Raw genomic sequence first — 16,025 nt, forward strand, 5'->3', positions numbered from 1 at the left:
CCATAGTCCATCTGCTGCCTTAGTACTAAACCTATAAATATATGCACATAGGTTTGTTTCCCTACACACATATAAATATATTTACATATGTACATTGCAGGTCTTTAGACCTCTATAAATACCCTTTGTCACCGAGTTCTTTCCTCTATTTCCTTTGACCAACGTCTGGGGACTTTGTTGCCCCATTCCCCTTGCTGTTCTGTTGCACACCCTTCCTTAATGTTTTGTCTCGGTGTGGTGGGATCAGATCGGACGCAATTCCCACACTGTGTCTCCAGTGTTGCCCTTTGTAGAGTTATGGGTCAGTAAGGGATGTCGTGTCTCATAGTGGGGCCAGCCATATGGTCTCCTCTGTGGATTGGCTGCTCTGAGCGGGAATATTGTCATCAAAGCTTGGTGGACCAGGATGTGCTCTACTCTGTCTTCCTCCCCCGTCATTTGCTTCCATGTGCTCTTTGTTTTGTTATTTTTCATGGTTTTTTTTTTCTTATATGAAATACAGGATAGGTAAATCTATAGACACATTAACTTGGTGTGGAAGTTACATAATCTGTCAAGTTGCCAAGGGGTGGGGTCTAGCCTGTCAATCAAGTCACAGCCAATGAAGCCTCTGTGTGGGCATGGCCTTCTCCTGAGGATTCTGGGAACTCCTGTCTTCCTCCCTGGAGTCAGGAGACACTCTGTGCTACCCAGTCCTGGTGACAAGCCACATGGAGACACACTGATGGAGTCAGAGCCCTGAAGCAGGAGGAACTACATGAAGGCACACGCTAGTGCTGATGAGATGCTTCCACCGCCACTGGATTTATAAGACTTTCCACCACTGACCTGTGGACTTCAGCACTATTGTATGGCTGTGTGAGTTTAAAGAGTAATTTATGAACTAGTATCTGACATATGGGCTAATTTCGGATTTATGGACTTGATTTGGATTGGGCTGGGATGTTTGTTAACGTACAAGTCTCCCTAAATGTGGTTCTCTAGGCTACCCAGACTAACTCGCTGGGCTAATGATTCCCTCGGGGGATGGCAGGGGAGACTGGTGGGGAGACTATTAATGATGAGGACAAGAATGAAGAAAATGGTCTAAATTTGATTGTGGTGATGATGGTACACTCTTCTGAATGTGATTGAACTATTGAATTTTGATATATGAATGCTGTGCCAATTAATAAATAACAAAGCAACCGGTCACTGAAGAAATGACAGACACGGACACAGTGGCACAGTGGCATAGGAAGGAAACCCAGACACCTACGGTCAATTGATTTCTTATCAGAAAAATGATTCCATTCAACCAGCTAAGTGTGAGGTTCACCATTCCCATTAAGAAAAAAAGCTGCTTCCCTGAAATATGCACCTTGTTCCTAGCAAGAGCTCCATTGCTGTTGGCAGTGCCATCAAATCAGCCCAACTCCCCACTGCCCCCTGCACAGTGGGTACTGTGCAGCCCGGCACCCTGCTCCCATGTCCCCCAGCTTGCCCCTCTTGCTGCAGCCGCAGTCTAAGCCGTCTCCTAGAGGCCTTCCTCACCTTCACTGCGCTTCTCCTTTACCAAGCACGAGCTCCTTCTCCAGGGACTGCTTCTCTCCTGACACTCCGTCCTAAGTCTGTAAGATGACGTCTTACCATCCTTGCCTCTAAGGAGCACTCTGGCCATCCGTCCTCCAAGAAAGATCAGCAGGCCACAGTGCTTTCAGTATTCTTCTCCAGCACCTCAACTCAAATGCATCTATTCTTCCATGGTCTTCCTTGTTCCATGTCCAACTTTTACATGTGTGTGAGGTGATTGAAAGCATCATGGTTTGTATCAGGCCCATCTTGGTCCTCAGAGCAGCAACCTTGTCTTTCAGTACTCTAAAGAGGTCTCGTACAGCAGATGTACTGAATACAACCCATCTTTTGATCTCTTGACTGCTGCTTCCATGAGCATTGAAGTGGATCCAAGCAAGACAGAGTCCTTGACAACTTCCACCTTTTTTCCACTCGCCATGATGTCACCTATGGGTGCAGTGGTGCGGATTTTGATATTCTTTACATCGAGTGGTAATCCATCCCGAAGGCTGCAATCCCTGATCTTCAACAAGTGCTTCAAGTCCTTGTTGTCAATAAGGTTGTTAATAAGCCCTCCTCTGATTCTGGTGCTGCAGTCTTCCTCAGATTATGCATCTTCTCGGGTGATCTATCTGCTCAGCATACAGACTGGATTAGTGTGGTGAGAGGGTACAACCCCGTACAACCCCGACACTCACCTTTCCTGATTTTAAACCAAGCAGTTCTCCCTCATCCTGTTTGCACAACTGCCTCTTGGTCCATGGACCAGTCCAGCAAGAGCACAATGAAGTCTTCTGGAATCCCCAATCTCTTCGAGGCCGTCCACAGTTTGTTACCATCCAACAGTTGAATGCCTTGCCATTGTCGACAAAACACAAGTAAATATCCTTCTGACATTTCTGCATTGAGCCAAGATCCCATTGGCATCAGCAATGGTACCCCTGGTTGCTGGTTCCCTTCTGAATCAGTCCTGAACCTCTGGCAGCCCCTGTCCATGTCCTGCTTCAAGCGTTGGATGACCTTCAGCAACATTTTACTTGCATGTGACATCAATGATGCTGTTCTAGAATTTGAGCATTCTGTTTGGTCACCTGTCTTTGTCATGGGTGCAAATATGGATCTCTTCCACGTCAGTTGGCCAAATAGCTATCCTCCAAATTTCCTGGCATAGACGAGTGAATGCTTCCGGTGCTTTGCCATCAATTCCTGGAGCCTTGTTGTAGTCGAATGCTTTCGGTGCACCTTCTTCCTTCAGCACTGTTGGTTCTTGCTCATGTTACCTCCATTTGTCTGTCCCTGTGGTGGCTTATGTTGCTGTGGTGCTGGAAGCTGTGTTGCTGGTGTTTCAAATGCCAGCAGGGTCCCCCAAAGGGAACAGGTGTCAGTGGAGCTTCCAGACTAAGAACAGACAACGAAGATGGACTTGGCTCCCCACTTTGGAGGAAGGAGCCTCTGAAAACCGTATGCACAGCTTGGAAACATCACCCAACCCGGAAGGTCTCATGACTGGAAGCAGAGCCTCACTGGAAATGGTGCCAGAGGATGGGCCCTTCCAATCGAGAGGCAGGACTGAGGAGGAGGAGCTGACTTCGGGAGCCGAGTCAACCTTGGTGCCCTGAGTTGCGTGAAGCCTTTGGGAGGGGAGACTTAAGGACCTTCACTTGCTGATGGGGCACAACTTAAGGTAGAGAAAAGCAGCTGCCGGAGTGGAATGTACAAAGAATAAAATCTAGAAACATTGGAAGTCGTCAAAATGAAATGGAATGCATAAAGATCAATATTCTAGACACTGGTGAGCTAAAATGGACTGGTATTGACCATTTTTGTTTGTTTGTTGTTGTTGTTGTTTAAGTCCAAATGAGTTTTTTTAACTTAACAGTTTTATTGTTTTTGTTAGATATTATTTAAATTTTTTGTTTAATATTTTAAAACTCTTATCATCTATCTTTGTGTGCCTCTTTTTTAAAAAAGTCATTACTTGGCGGAGGGGTGGGGAGAGTTGATGTTATCTATCATTCGCCATTCAATCCCACCAAGCAGTGTTGTACCATCGCACCACAATCAGTTTCCAAACATTCTTTTCTGTCCTGGGCTCCTTGACATGGGCTCTCTGTTACTCCCCCGCCCCCCCCGCTACTGTACCCTGCACTGCACCCCCCCACCCCAGAAACCCTTGTTCTACTTGCCGTCCCTATAGGTTCATCAATGCTGGATTTTATATACCGAAAAACATACAACACAAATCAAGAAGGTGATCCCCGATGACATAACTCATCTGAGATAAACCCTAATTTAAACAAACAAAAAAATACAGAAAGTGTTGAAAACCAGATCAGGTCTAGTACGCTTCAGCGGGGGTTCAAATCATAAGGTTTTTCCCTTTCAAGGCAGGTCTATACCTTTGGCCTTCTAGACTTGTCTTTCCAACGCACCCTGTTTAGTAACCACGCCCCTCCCATCCCTCTATTGTGGATAGAGGGAGATCACCAGAGGCTTATTTCCTATGTCGTTCCCACAAATGTGTCTTGGGCATCCACTGTCATCCATAGCCTTCTGCAAACCGGATTCTCATGATTTAGGTGCTGATACTGTTCTCTCCTTCAGCTTCAGAATATATGATTCACAATCCTTCTGTGACAACGATAGTGTGCTTCTCCCATGTGAGTTTTTTAATCAGAAAATCATATGCTTTGCTATTCCAGGAATGACATAATCAAGAGGAATGGCATCAAATTCATTATCAAAAAGGACATTGCAAAATCAATCATTATATCTATCCACTTTTAAGGAAATCTAATCAATACCACTGTTACTCAAATTTATGCACCAACCACAAAAGCTAGTGATGAAGAAATCAAAGGATTCTACCACTGACTTCTGTCTGAAATTGGTCAGTGTGTTAGTCTGAGTACTTTAGAGAAACAAATTCACAGAGATCCATATGTATAAGAGAGAGTTTTATACAAAGGTTTAGTGTACATCAAGAAAATATCCCAACCCAGTGCTGCCCAAACCCACAAGTCTAACATTAACCCATATATCCAACACCAATTCACAAAGTCCTTCTCCATCTCACAAAACACACACTATGACGCCCACTGCAGGAGGAAAGCCGAATCAGTGAGCATGTAAGTATCTCAGCACTGGCAGGGGTCTCCACATGGCTGCTCCAGCACCCAGGGCTCCATCGGAGTAGATACATGCAGTTTCTCCTAGGGCTGTCTTGCAGGAAGTGAGCCTTGCAAGCTGAAGCAGAGAACTGGCTAAGCCAGCTGCATCCTGGTCTGACCATCACAAAGCAAGAGACCCCAAAACTAGAAAGGCAAGGCTCACTGAGCCATTTATCTCTCCGCCCTTCAATTAACCCCACATGTGTTTTTTGGCCAGGTTGGCACAATAAACTTTAACTATATCAGTCAAACATGCAATCAACATGTATTGATAATTATTAGTGATTGAAATGCAAATGTTGGAAACAAAGAGGAAAGAACATTAATTGGAAACAATGGACTTGGTGAGAGAAATGACACCGGAGATCACATGCTAGAATTTTGCGAAACCAATTGCTTATTCGTAGCAAATACCGTTATCAACAACACAGAAGGTGACTATGCGCATGGACACGGACTCCATCTGTGGGAAGACACAAGAGAGAACTCAAAATCAGTAGCTAGCACCAGGCCGGGCTGACTGTGGAACAGACCATCAATTGCTCATATATGTTTAAGATAAAACTGAAGAAAATTAAAATAAGTTCAAGAGAACCAAAAATACTACCTGGAGTCTATCCCGCCTGCATTTTGAGATCATCTCAAGAACAGAGAGGACAGAGCGAATACTAATGAGGAGCTGTGCGAGGACATCAAGAAGATCCTCTATGAAGAAAGAAAAGGTCGGCAGGCACGGATGTCAGAAGAGACTGAAACTTGCTCATAACCGTAGAGGAGCTGAGCTAATGGAAGGAGCGATGGAGCCTGCCAAAGGGCGGCTGGAGAAGACAAAGCCAAATACCACGATGACATGAGCAGACCTAGAGTTAGACAAGCACAAGGGGAGGCCACACTCGGCGAGCTGAACACGCTCAAGAAAACGCCCAAGCCTTGAGTTGCAGTATTGAAAGATTCCTTGGGTAAAGTATGCATGATGCAGGAAGCAGCCGAAGAAGATGGAAAGAATCCCAAAAAGGAACAATGCCCAATAGCTCAACACACAAGAGAAAGCAGCAGCAATTCCACTGGCTACAAGTTCAAAGACTGGCATGATATTTAGCTTGCTTACTTGTGAGAAACCTCAGGGAAATGTGTGTTTCTCCGGAAGGGGTCTATCAGGCTTGTGGAGATCAAAGCAGCTAGAATACCTCTGATTATTGGAACAATGGCCATGACATTCAGTGTCCTCCAGGGAAGCTTTAACCATGCCTTTCACTTTGGCCCTTTCAGCTACTTTGAAATTTGGTCCAACGGTAAAGATGAAAGGGAATATACAACAAAGGATAGAAGAAAATCATATGCTAATTTTACTTTTAAAAATAACAAAACTAATTCATTTTGATGGAAAGAAGTCTTGTTGATAAGAGTGCTGGGCTATGTATGGTTGTGATAAGAGTTGTATGAGTCCCTAATAAAATGTAAAAAAAGAAAAGAGGAGAAAAAAATGATTAGGGCAAAGACTGTACAGATGTGCTTTATACAATTGATGTATGTATATGTATGAACTGTGATAAGAATTGTATGAGCCCCTAATAAATTGTTAAAATTAAAAAAAAAAAAAAAGAGTGCTGGGCAACTGGATTCCCTTATGGAAGAGTGGAATGGGACCGGAATGGTGGAGGTGAGTAAGGTGGGCATGGAGGAGGTGAGTGAAGGGGCAGGGCGAGGATGGAGGCCAGAGGCTGAGGTGGCTCTGAAGTGCGATGAGCCAGGCAGCTTTGCATGTGGGCACAGGGACAATGGTGCAGCTGGGTTTCTTCAGGCAGCAGAGCTGAGCTGCTGCTCTCCTCCATGGGACCTGATGCTGAGGCCACCAGGGAGCGGCCTGGTCAGGGAGGGTGGGAGGCACAGGCGGCAACTCCCAGGAGTGACCCACACAAGACCCATCTTGCTGGGAAGTGAGGCTTCCCTGGGAAGTGGGGCGGGAGCTGGCCTTGGCTGGAGGGAAGCCACCAGGGATCTGTCCACTAGCGAGGTGAGCAGGGGAGGCGTGTTCATGTTTGCAGTCTACAGGGAGCCAAGTGTCCAGGGTGCTGTTTCTGTGACTCCACATTAGAACTTCAGCACCTTTCCTGAGCTCCATCCTCTGCAGGGCCTGGTCCCCTCCCTGTAGGCATGGAGGGAGGTGTGGCATGGACCACAGGGTCCCCCGGAGGGAAAGCACACCTGACTCTTGAGGCCAGCGGGCAACAGTTGAGCAGGTGCAAGGGCTCAGAGGGGACTCCCTCTCTCTGTCCAAGTTTCTCCAGGCAACAAGTCACCTCTGCCCTGTGTCATCTCACACAACCAGTGATGCTCAAAGTCTCTGTCCTGTGGAGCTGCCCCCACCAGAGCTGGGACAAATGGCCTTGCCCTGGGGCCCTGGGGCCATGGTCTGGCCAACAAACCAGGACTGGAGATGCCAGTCCAACCACAGACACAGTCAGGGCCTCACCCAACTCATCCACACATCTCAGCTTTCCAGGGGGGAGCGATGGAACTCAGGTCCCTCTGCCAACATGAACCGTCCTCTTGGCAAAGTGCACGCGTGCCTGTTCACACACAGTCACACACCCATGCACTCACACCAATGCTCACGCACATGTGCCCTCACAAACATATACACTCATACCTAGTCTCTCCTGCAGACTCTGTGGGGTTTCCTGGGCTAGTTTCCTGGATTTGCTATACTGCGCCCACCCACCCCACCCCACCTGCAGGACCAGCAGGAGCCCCCAGCGCAGGCTGGCCTCTCTGGGGGCTAGGGATGAGTGTGGGCGGTGAGAATCCAGGCAAAAAAGTCAGGCTGGAATCTGAACCTCCATGTGGAAGCCGCTGACGGACCCCACTGTGCAGGCTGCGTTTGGATGAAATTGCTTAATCAGAAGCCTTTCACAGGAGGATGAGGCCGTGAATCTCACTGGCAGCTCTGAAGTGACAAACGCTTAACAGTGTGACCCGGCAGGGCTCTGAGCAGGACACTGGGCATCTGCTGAGTGGCCCTCCCTGCCCCCCACCTGTGCACTGCTCTAGGGAGGTGGGGGCACAGTTCTTTCTGGGTGGACACTAGGGAAGAACAAAGCCAAGAGTGAACCCACCAAGCCTGTGTGCCCCACTGCTGTCCCTGCTGACTCAGCGAAATGGGCCCATGGGCCAAGAGGCCAGACAGTGGTGCCCCAGGTCTCCCCGCGGGTCACAGCTCCTTCTGCAACTGCCTGGTGGCTGAGCTCCCCCTCACTTCCCTTCTCCAGGATGAGCCCCTTGGAACCAGACATGTCCCAATCTGGGGCTGCAGCCTCCAGACCCCTACTGGGCTGAGTGGGGCCTGTGGCCTTTGGCGATGGGGACCCCAGGGACCTATCTTCTCCAGCCTCTGCCCCACAACCCCTCTGCCGGCCAGGATACCCTCACGGAACTGTCCTGGAGCTCCAAGGGAATGGGGCCAGTTTGGCAGGGGACCAGGATGAAGGCGCAGCTCGCTCCCTGGAGCCCAGTCCCTTCTTGGCTTTCCAGAAGGCTAAGGACACGCTCACCGGCAGCCTGGGGTGTGGTGGGTGTGGCCTCAGGGCATCTGGCAGCACTGCTGACCCCGCCCCTTTGCACCAGAGCAGGGAGGAGCCTGCTGACCCCGCCCACCCCACCCCCAGTACCGGGAGGAGCCCGCGGTCCTTCCTGCAGATACTCTCGCCCCCGACCCATCTGCACCCTGGAGCTGCAGCCGCTTGCCCGCCCACCCCACCCACCTGCGTCTTTCTCCGCGTGCCCGCTCCGCTACCGCGCCGACGGAGAACCACGCTGAGCATATGGCCGCCCTGGTCAAATATTTAGGGTTTGTAAACTGTATTTTGAAATTAATGAGGATTTTAGTTTTTATAAACTGCAAAGTGCATAAACATGCCAATTTAGGAAGAAAAAATATCTCAAACTTGTGTGTCGGGGAACGCCACGGTGGCTTGGCAGCTCTCTGCTCTCTGAGGCCCCCCGCGTCGGGGTGGCGGTGCCGCCCCGTCAATGTCCCCAGCCTACTGACAGGACCTCCCCAGCCCCGGCCCAGCGAGGGAGGGCCGCCTGGAGCGAGCGGAGAACGCAGCGCCTGAGGGCGTGTGGGTCCAGAGCATGGCAGTCGCCAGCTGGCTGGCCTGCATGTCCCCACGTGGCCAGCCCTGGCACACGCGCCTCGTCCCCTCAAGGAGGTCCAGGGAGCAGGGTTTCTGAGAGCCGGCTGTGAACTTGTCCGTTTTCTCACAAGCTGTGGCTCTTGCTCCAGTCAAGATTCCCTACATGGACCTGTTTCTCGGGTGTTTCTTTAATCCTTGCTCCTTGCTTGTTGGTTTTAATCCGTTTTCGTCCTTCTTCCTGCCCCACTGTGTCCTGAGGGACAAATTGGAACAAGCCAATTGACTACAGCCAGGAATTTGGTGACAGGGCCAGAGTGTCACAGCAATAGAGGCCCCTGTCTCTTGGCCGTCAGCGAAGCAAGATCTGAAAACGAGAGGGCTGAACGCTGCGTGCCATGGTCCCGTGCCCTCAGCCTGTCTGTTCCCAGGGCTAATTTGGGCACGTGCCAACTCAGGCCCCTGAAACACTCACATGTACACATACCTGCCCACACTCAGGCCCTCAGCTCACACTCAGACAGCGATTACATTCTTTTACTCACACACACTCATACTACACGCACATACTCGTACACACATTCACACACACCCATACCTCACACATTCTCTCAGAGAACTCTCATACCTCACACATTCTCACAGAGAACACTCATACCTCACACATTCTCACAGAGAACACTCATACCTCACACATTCTCACAGAGAACTCTCATACATCACACATTCTCACAGAGAACACTCATACCTCACACATTCTCACAGAGAACACTCATACCTCACACATTCTCACAGAGAACTCTCATACCTCACACATTCTCACAGAGAACACTCATACCTCACACATTCTCACAGAGAACACTCATACCTCACACATTCTCACAGAGAACACTCATACCTCACACATTCTCACAGAGAACACTCATACCTCACACATTCTCACAGAGAACTCTCATACCTCACACATTCTCACAGAGAACACTCATACCTCACACATTCTCACAGAGAACACTCATACCTCACACATTCTCACAGAGAACACTCATACCTCACACATTCTCACAGAGAACACTCATACCTCACACATTCTCACAGAGAACTCTCATACCTCACACATTCTCACAGAGAACACTCATACCTCACACATTCTCACAGAGAACACTCATACCTCACACATTCTCACAGAGAACACTCATACCTCACACATTCTCACAGAGAACTCTCATACCTCACACATTCTCACAGAGAACACTCATACCTCACACATTCCCACAGAGAACTCTCATACCTCACACATTCTCACAGAGAACACTCATACCTCACACATTCTCACAGAGAACTCTCATACCTCACACATTCTCACAGAGAACACTCATACCTCACACATTCCCACAGAGAACTCTCATACCTCACACATTCTCACAGAGAACACTCATACCTCACACATTCCCACAGAGAACTCTCATACCTCACACATTCTCACAGAGAACACTCATACCTCACACATTCCCACAGAGAACTCTCATACCTCACACATTCTCACAGAGAACACTCATACCTCACACATTCTCACAGAGAACACACACACACTCATACCTCACACATTCCCACAGAGAACTCTCATACCTCACACATTCTCACAGAGAACACTCATACCTCACACATTCCCACAGAGAACTCTCATACCTCACACATTCTCACAGAGAACACTCATACCTCACACATTCTCACAGAGAACTCTCATACCTCACACATTCTCACAGAGAACACTCATACCTCACACATTCTCACAGAGAACTCTCATACCTCACACATTCTCACAGAGAACTCTCATACCTCACACATTCTCACAGAGAACTCTCATACCTCACACATTCTCACAGAGAACACTCATACCTCACACATTCTCACAGAGAACTCTCATACCTCACACATTCTCACAGAGAACTCTCATACCTCACACATTCCCACAGAGAACACTCATACCTCACACATTCTCACAGAGAACACTCATACCTTACACATTCTCACAGAGAACACTCATACCTCACACATTCTCACAGAGAACACACACACACTCATACCTCACACATTCCCACAGAGAACTCTCATACCTCACACATTCTCTCAGAGAACACACACACACTCATACCTCACACATTCCCACAGAGAACTCTCATACCTCACACTTTCTCACAGAGAACACTCATACCTCACACATTCTCACAGAGAACTCTCATACCTCACACATTCTCACAGAGAACGCACATACCTCACACATTCTCACAGAGAACACTCATACCTCACACATTCTCTCAGAGAACACTCATACCTCACACATTCTCACAGAGAACTCTCATACCTCACACATTCTCACAGAGAACTCTCATACCTCACACATTCTCACAGAGAACACACATACCTCACACATTCTCACAGAGAACACTCATACCTCACACATTCTCACAGAGAACACTCATACCTCACACATTCTCACAGAGAACACACACACACTCATACCTCACACATTCCCACAGAGAACTCTCATACCTCACACATTCTCACAGAGAACACTCATACCTCACACATTCTCACAGAGAACTCTCATACCTCACACATTCTCACAGAGAACACTCATACCTCACACATTCTCACAGAGAACACACACACACTCATACCTCACACATTCCCACAGAGAACTCTCATACCTCACACATTCTCTCAGAGAACACGCCCACTCATACACTACACGCACATACTCGTACACACATTCACACACACTCATACCTCACACATTCTCTCAGAGAACACGCACACTCATACCTCACAGAGAACTCTCATACCTCACACTTTCTCACAGAGAACACTCATACCTCACACATTCTCACAGAGAACTCTCATACCTCACACATTCTCACAGAGAACACACAAACCTCACACATTCTCACAGAGAACACTCATACCTCACACATTCTCTCAGAGAACACTCATACCTCACACATTCTCACAGAGAACACTCATACCTCACACATTCTCACAGAGAACACACATACCTCACACATTCTCACAGAGAACACTCATACCTCACACATTCTCTCAGAGAACACTCATACCTCACACATTCTCACAGAGAACTCTCATACCTCACACATTCTCACAGAGAACACGCACACTCATACCTCACAGAGAACTCTCATACCTCACACTTTCTCACAGAGAACACTCATACCTCACACATTCTCACAGAGAACTCTCATACCTCACACATTCTCACAGAGAACACACATACCTCACACATTCTCACAGAGAACACTCATACCTCACACATTCTCTCAGAGAACACTCATACCTCACACATTCTCACAGAGAACTCTCATACCTCACACATTCTCACAGAGAACACACATACCTCACACATTCTCACAGAGAACACTCATACCTCACACATTCTCTCAGAGAACACTCATACCTCACACATTCTCACAGAGAACTCTCATACCTCACACATTCTCACAGAGAACTCTCATACCTCACACATTCTCACAGAGAACACTCATACCTCACACATTCTCACAGAGAACTCTCATACCTCACACGTTCTCACAGAGAACTCTCATACCTCACACATTCCCACAGAGAACACTCATACCTCACACATTCTCACAGAGAACACGCACACACTCATACCTCACACATTCTCACAGAGAACACTCATACCCCACACATTCTCACAGAGAACACACACACTCATACCTCACAGAGAACACTCATACCTCACACATTCTCACAGAGAACACTCATACCTCACACATTCTCACAGAGAACACTCATACCTCACACATTCTCACAGAGAACACTCATACCTCACACATTCCCACAGAGAACACTCATACCTCACACATTCTCAAGGAGAACACACACACTCATACCTCACAGAGAACACTCATACCTCACACATTCTCACAGAGAACACTCATACCTCACACATTCTCACAGAGAACTCTCATACCTCACACATTCTCACAGAGAACACACATACCTCACACATTCTCACAGAGAACACTCATACCTCACACATTCTCTCAGAGAACACTCATACCTCACACATTCTCACAGAGAACTCTCATACCTCACACATTCTCACAGAGAACACTCATACCTCACACATTCTCACAGAGAACACGCACACACTCATACCTCACACATTCTCACAGAGAACACTCATACCTCACACATTCTCACAGAGAACACACACACTCATACCTCACAGAGAACACTCATACCTCACACATTCTCACAGAGAACACTCATACCTCACACATTCTCACAGAGAACACTCATACCTCACACATTCTCACAGAGAACACTCATACCTCACACATTCCCACAGAGAACACTCATACCTCACACATTCTCACAGAGAACACACACACTCATACCTCACAGAGAACACTCATACCTCACACATTCTCACAGAGAACACTCATACCTCACACATTCTCACAGAGAACACACACACTCATACCTCACAGAGAACACTCATACCTCACACATTCTCACAGACAACACTCATACCTCACACATTCTCACAGAGAACACTCATACCTCACACATTCTCACAGAGAACACACACACTCATACCTCACAGAGAACACTCATACCTCACACATTCTCACAGAGAACACTCATACCTCACACATTCTCACAGAGAACACTCATACCTCACACATTCTCACAGAGAACACTCATACCTCACACATTCTCACAGAGAACACACACACACTCATACCTCACACATTCCCACAGAGAACTCTCATACCTCACACATTCTCACAGAGAACACTCATACCTCACACATTCTCACAGAGAACTCTCATACCTCACACATTCTCACAGAGAACACTCATACCTCACACATTCTCACAGAGAACACACACACACTCATACCTCACACATTCCCACAGAGAACTCTCATACCTCACACATTCTCTCAGAGAACACGCCCACTCATACACTACACGCACATACTCGTACACACATTCACACACACTCATACCTCACACATTCTCTCAGAGAACACGCACACTCATACCTCACAGAGAACTCTCATACCTCACACTTTCTCACAGAGAACACTCATACCTCACACATTCTCACAGAGAACTCTCATACCTCACACATTCTCACAAAGAACACACATACCTCACACATTCTCACAGAGAACACTCATACCTCACACATTCTCTCAGAGAACACTCATACCTCACACATTCTCACAGAGAACTCTCATACCTCACACATTCTCACAGAGAACACACATACCTCACACATTCTCACAGAAAACACTCATACCTCACACATTCTCTCAGAGAACACTCATACCTCACACATTCTCACAGAGAACTCTCATACCTCACACATTCTCACAGAGAACTCTCATACCTCACACATTCCCACAGAGAACACTCATACCTCACACATTCTCACAGAGAACACGCACACACTCATACCTCACACATTCTCACAGAGAACACTCATACCTCACACATTCTCACAGAGAACACACACACTCATACCTCACAGAGAACACTCATACCTCACACATTCTCACAGAGAACTCTCATACCTCACACATTCTCACAGAGAACACTCATACCTCACACATTCTCACAGAGAACACTCATACCTCACACATTCTCACAGAGAACTCTCATACCTCACACATTCTCACAGAGAACACTCATACCTCACACATTCTCACAGAGAACTCTCATACCTCACACATTCTCACAGAGAACTCTCATACCTCACACATTCTCACAGAGAACTCTCATACCTCACACATTCTCACAGAGAACACTCATACCTCACACATTCTCACAGAGAACTCTCATACCTCACACATTCTCACAGAGAACTCTCATACCTCACACATTCCCACAGAGAACACTCATACCTCACACATTCTCACAGAGAACACTCATACCTTACACATTCTCACAGAGAACACTCATACCTCACACATTCTCACAGAGAACACACACACACTCATACCTCACACATTCCCACAGAGAACTCTCATACCTCACACATTCTCTCAGAGAACACACACACACTCATACCTCACACATTCCCACAGAGAACTCTCATACCTCACACTTTCTCACAGAGAACACTCATACCTCACACATTCTCACAGAGAACTCTCATACCTCACACATTCTCACAGAGAACACACATACCTCACACATTCTCACAGAGAACACTCATACCTCACACATTCTCTCAGAGAACACTCATACCTCACACATTCTCACAGAGAACTCTCATACCTCACACATTCTCACAGAGAACTCTCATACCTCACACATTCTCACAGAGAACACACATACCTCACACATTCTCACAGAGAACACTCATACCTCACACATTCTCACAGAGAACACTCATACCTCACACATTCTCACAGAGAACACACACACACTCATACCTCACACATTCCCACAGAGAACTCTCATACCTCACACATTCTCACAGAGAACACTCATACCTCACACATTCTCACAGAGAACTCTCATACCTCACACATTCTCACAGAGAACACTCATACCTCACACATTCTCACAGAGAACACACACACACTCATACCTCACACATTCCCACAGAGAACTCTCATACCTCACACATTCTCTCAGAGAACACGCCCACTCATACACTACACGCACATACTCGTACACACATTCACACACACTCATACCTCACACATTCTCTCAGAGAACACGCACACTCATACCTCACAGAGAACTCTCATACCTCACACTTTCTCACAGAGAACACTCATACCTCACACATTCTCACAGAGAACTCTCATACCTCACACATTCTCACAGAGAACACACATACCTCACACATTCTCACAGAGAACACTCATACCTCACACATTCTCTCAGAGAACACTCATACCTCACACATTCTCACAGAGAACACTCATACCTCACACATTCTCACAGAGAACACACATACCTCACACATTCTCACAGAGAACACTCATACCTCACACATTCTCTCAGAGAACACTCATACCTCACACATTCTCACAGAGAACTCTCATACCTCACACATTCTCACAGAGAACACGCACACTCATACCTCACAGAGAACTCTCATA

Source organism: Tenrec ecaudatus, chromosome 16 (genome assembly GCF_050624435.1).
Source record: "Tenrec ecaudatus isolate mTenEca1 chromosome 16, mTenEca1.hap1, whole genome shotgun sequence".
NCBI classification, from domain to species: Eukaryota; Metazoa; Chordata; class Mammalia; order Afrosoricida; family Tenrecidae; genus Tenrec; species Tenrec ecaudatus.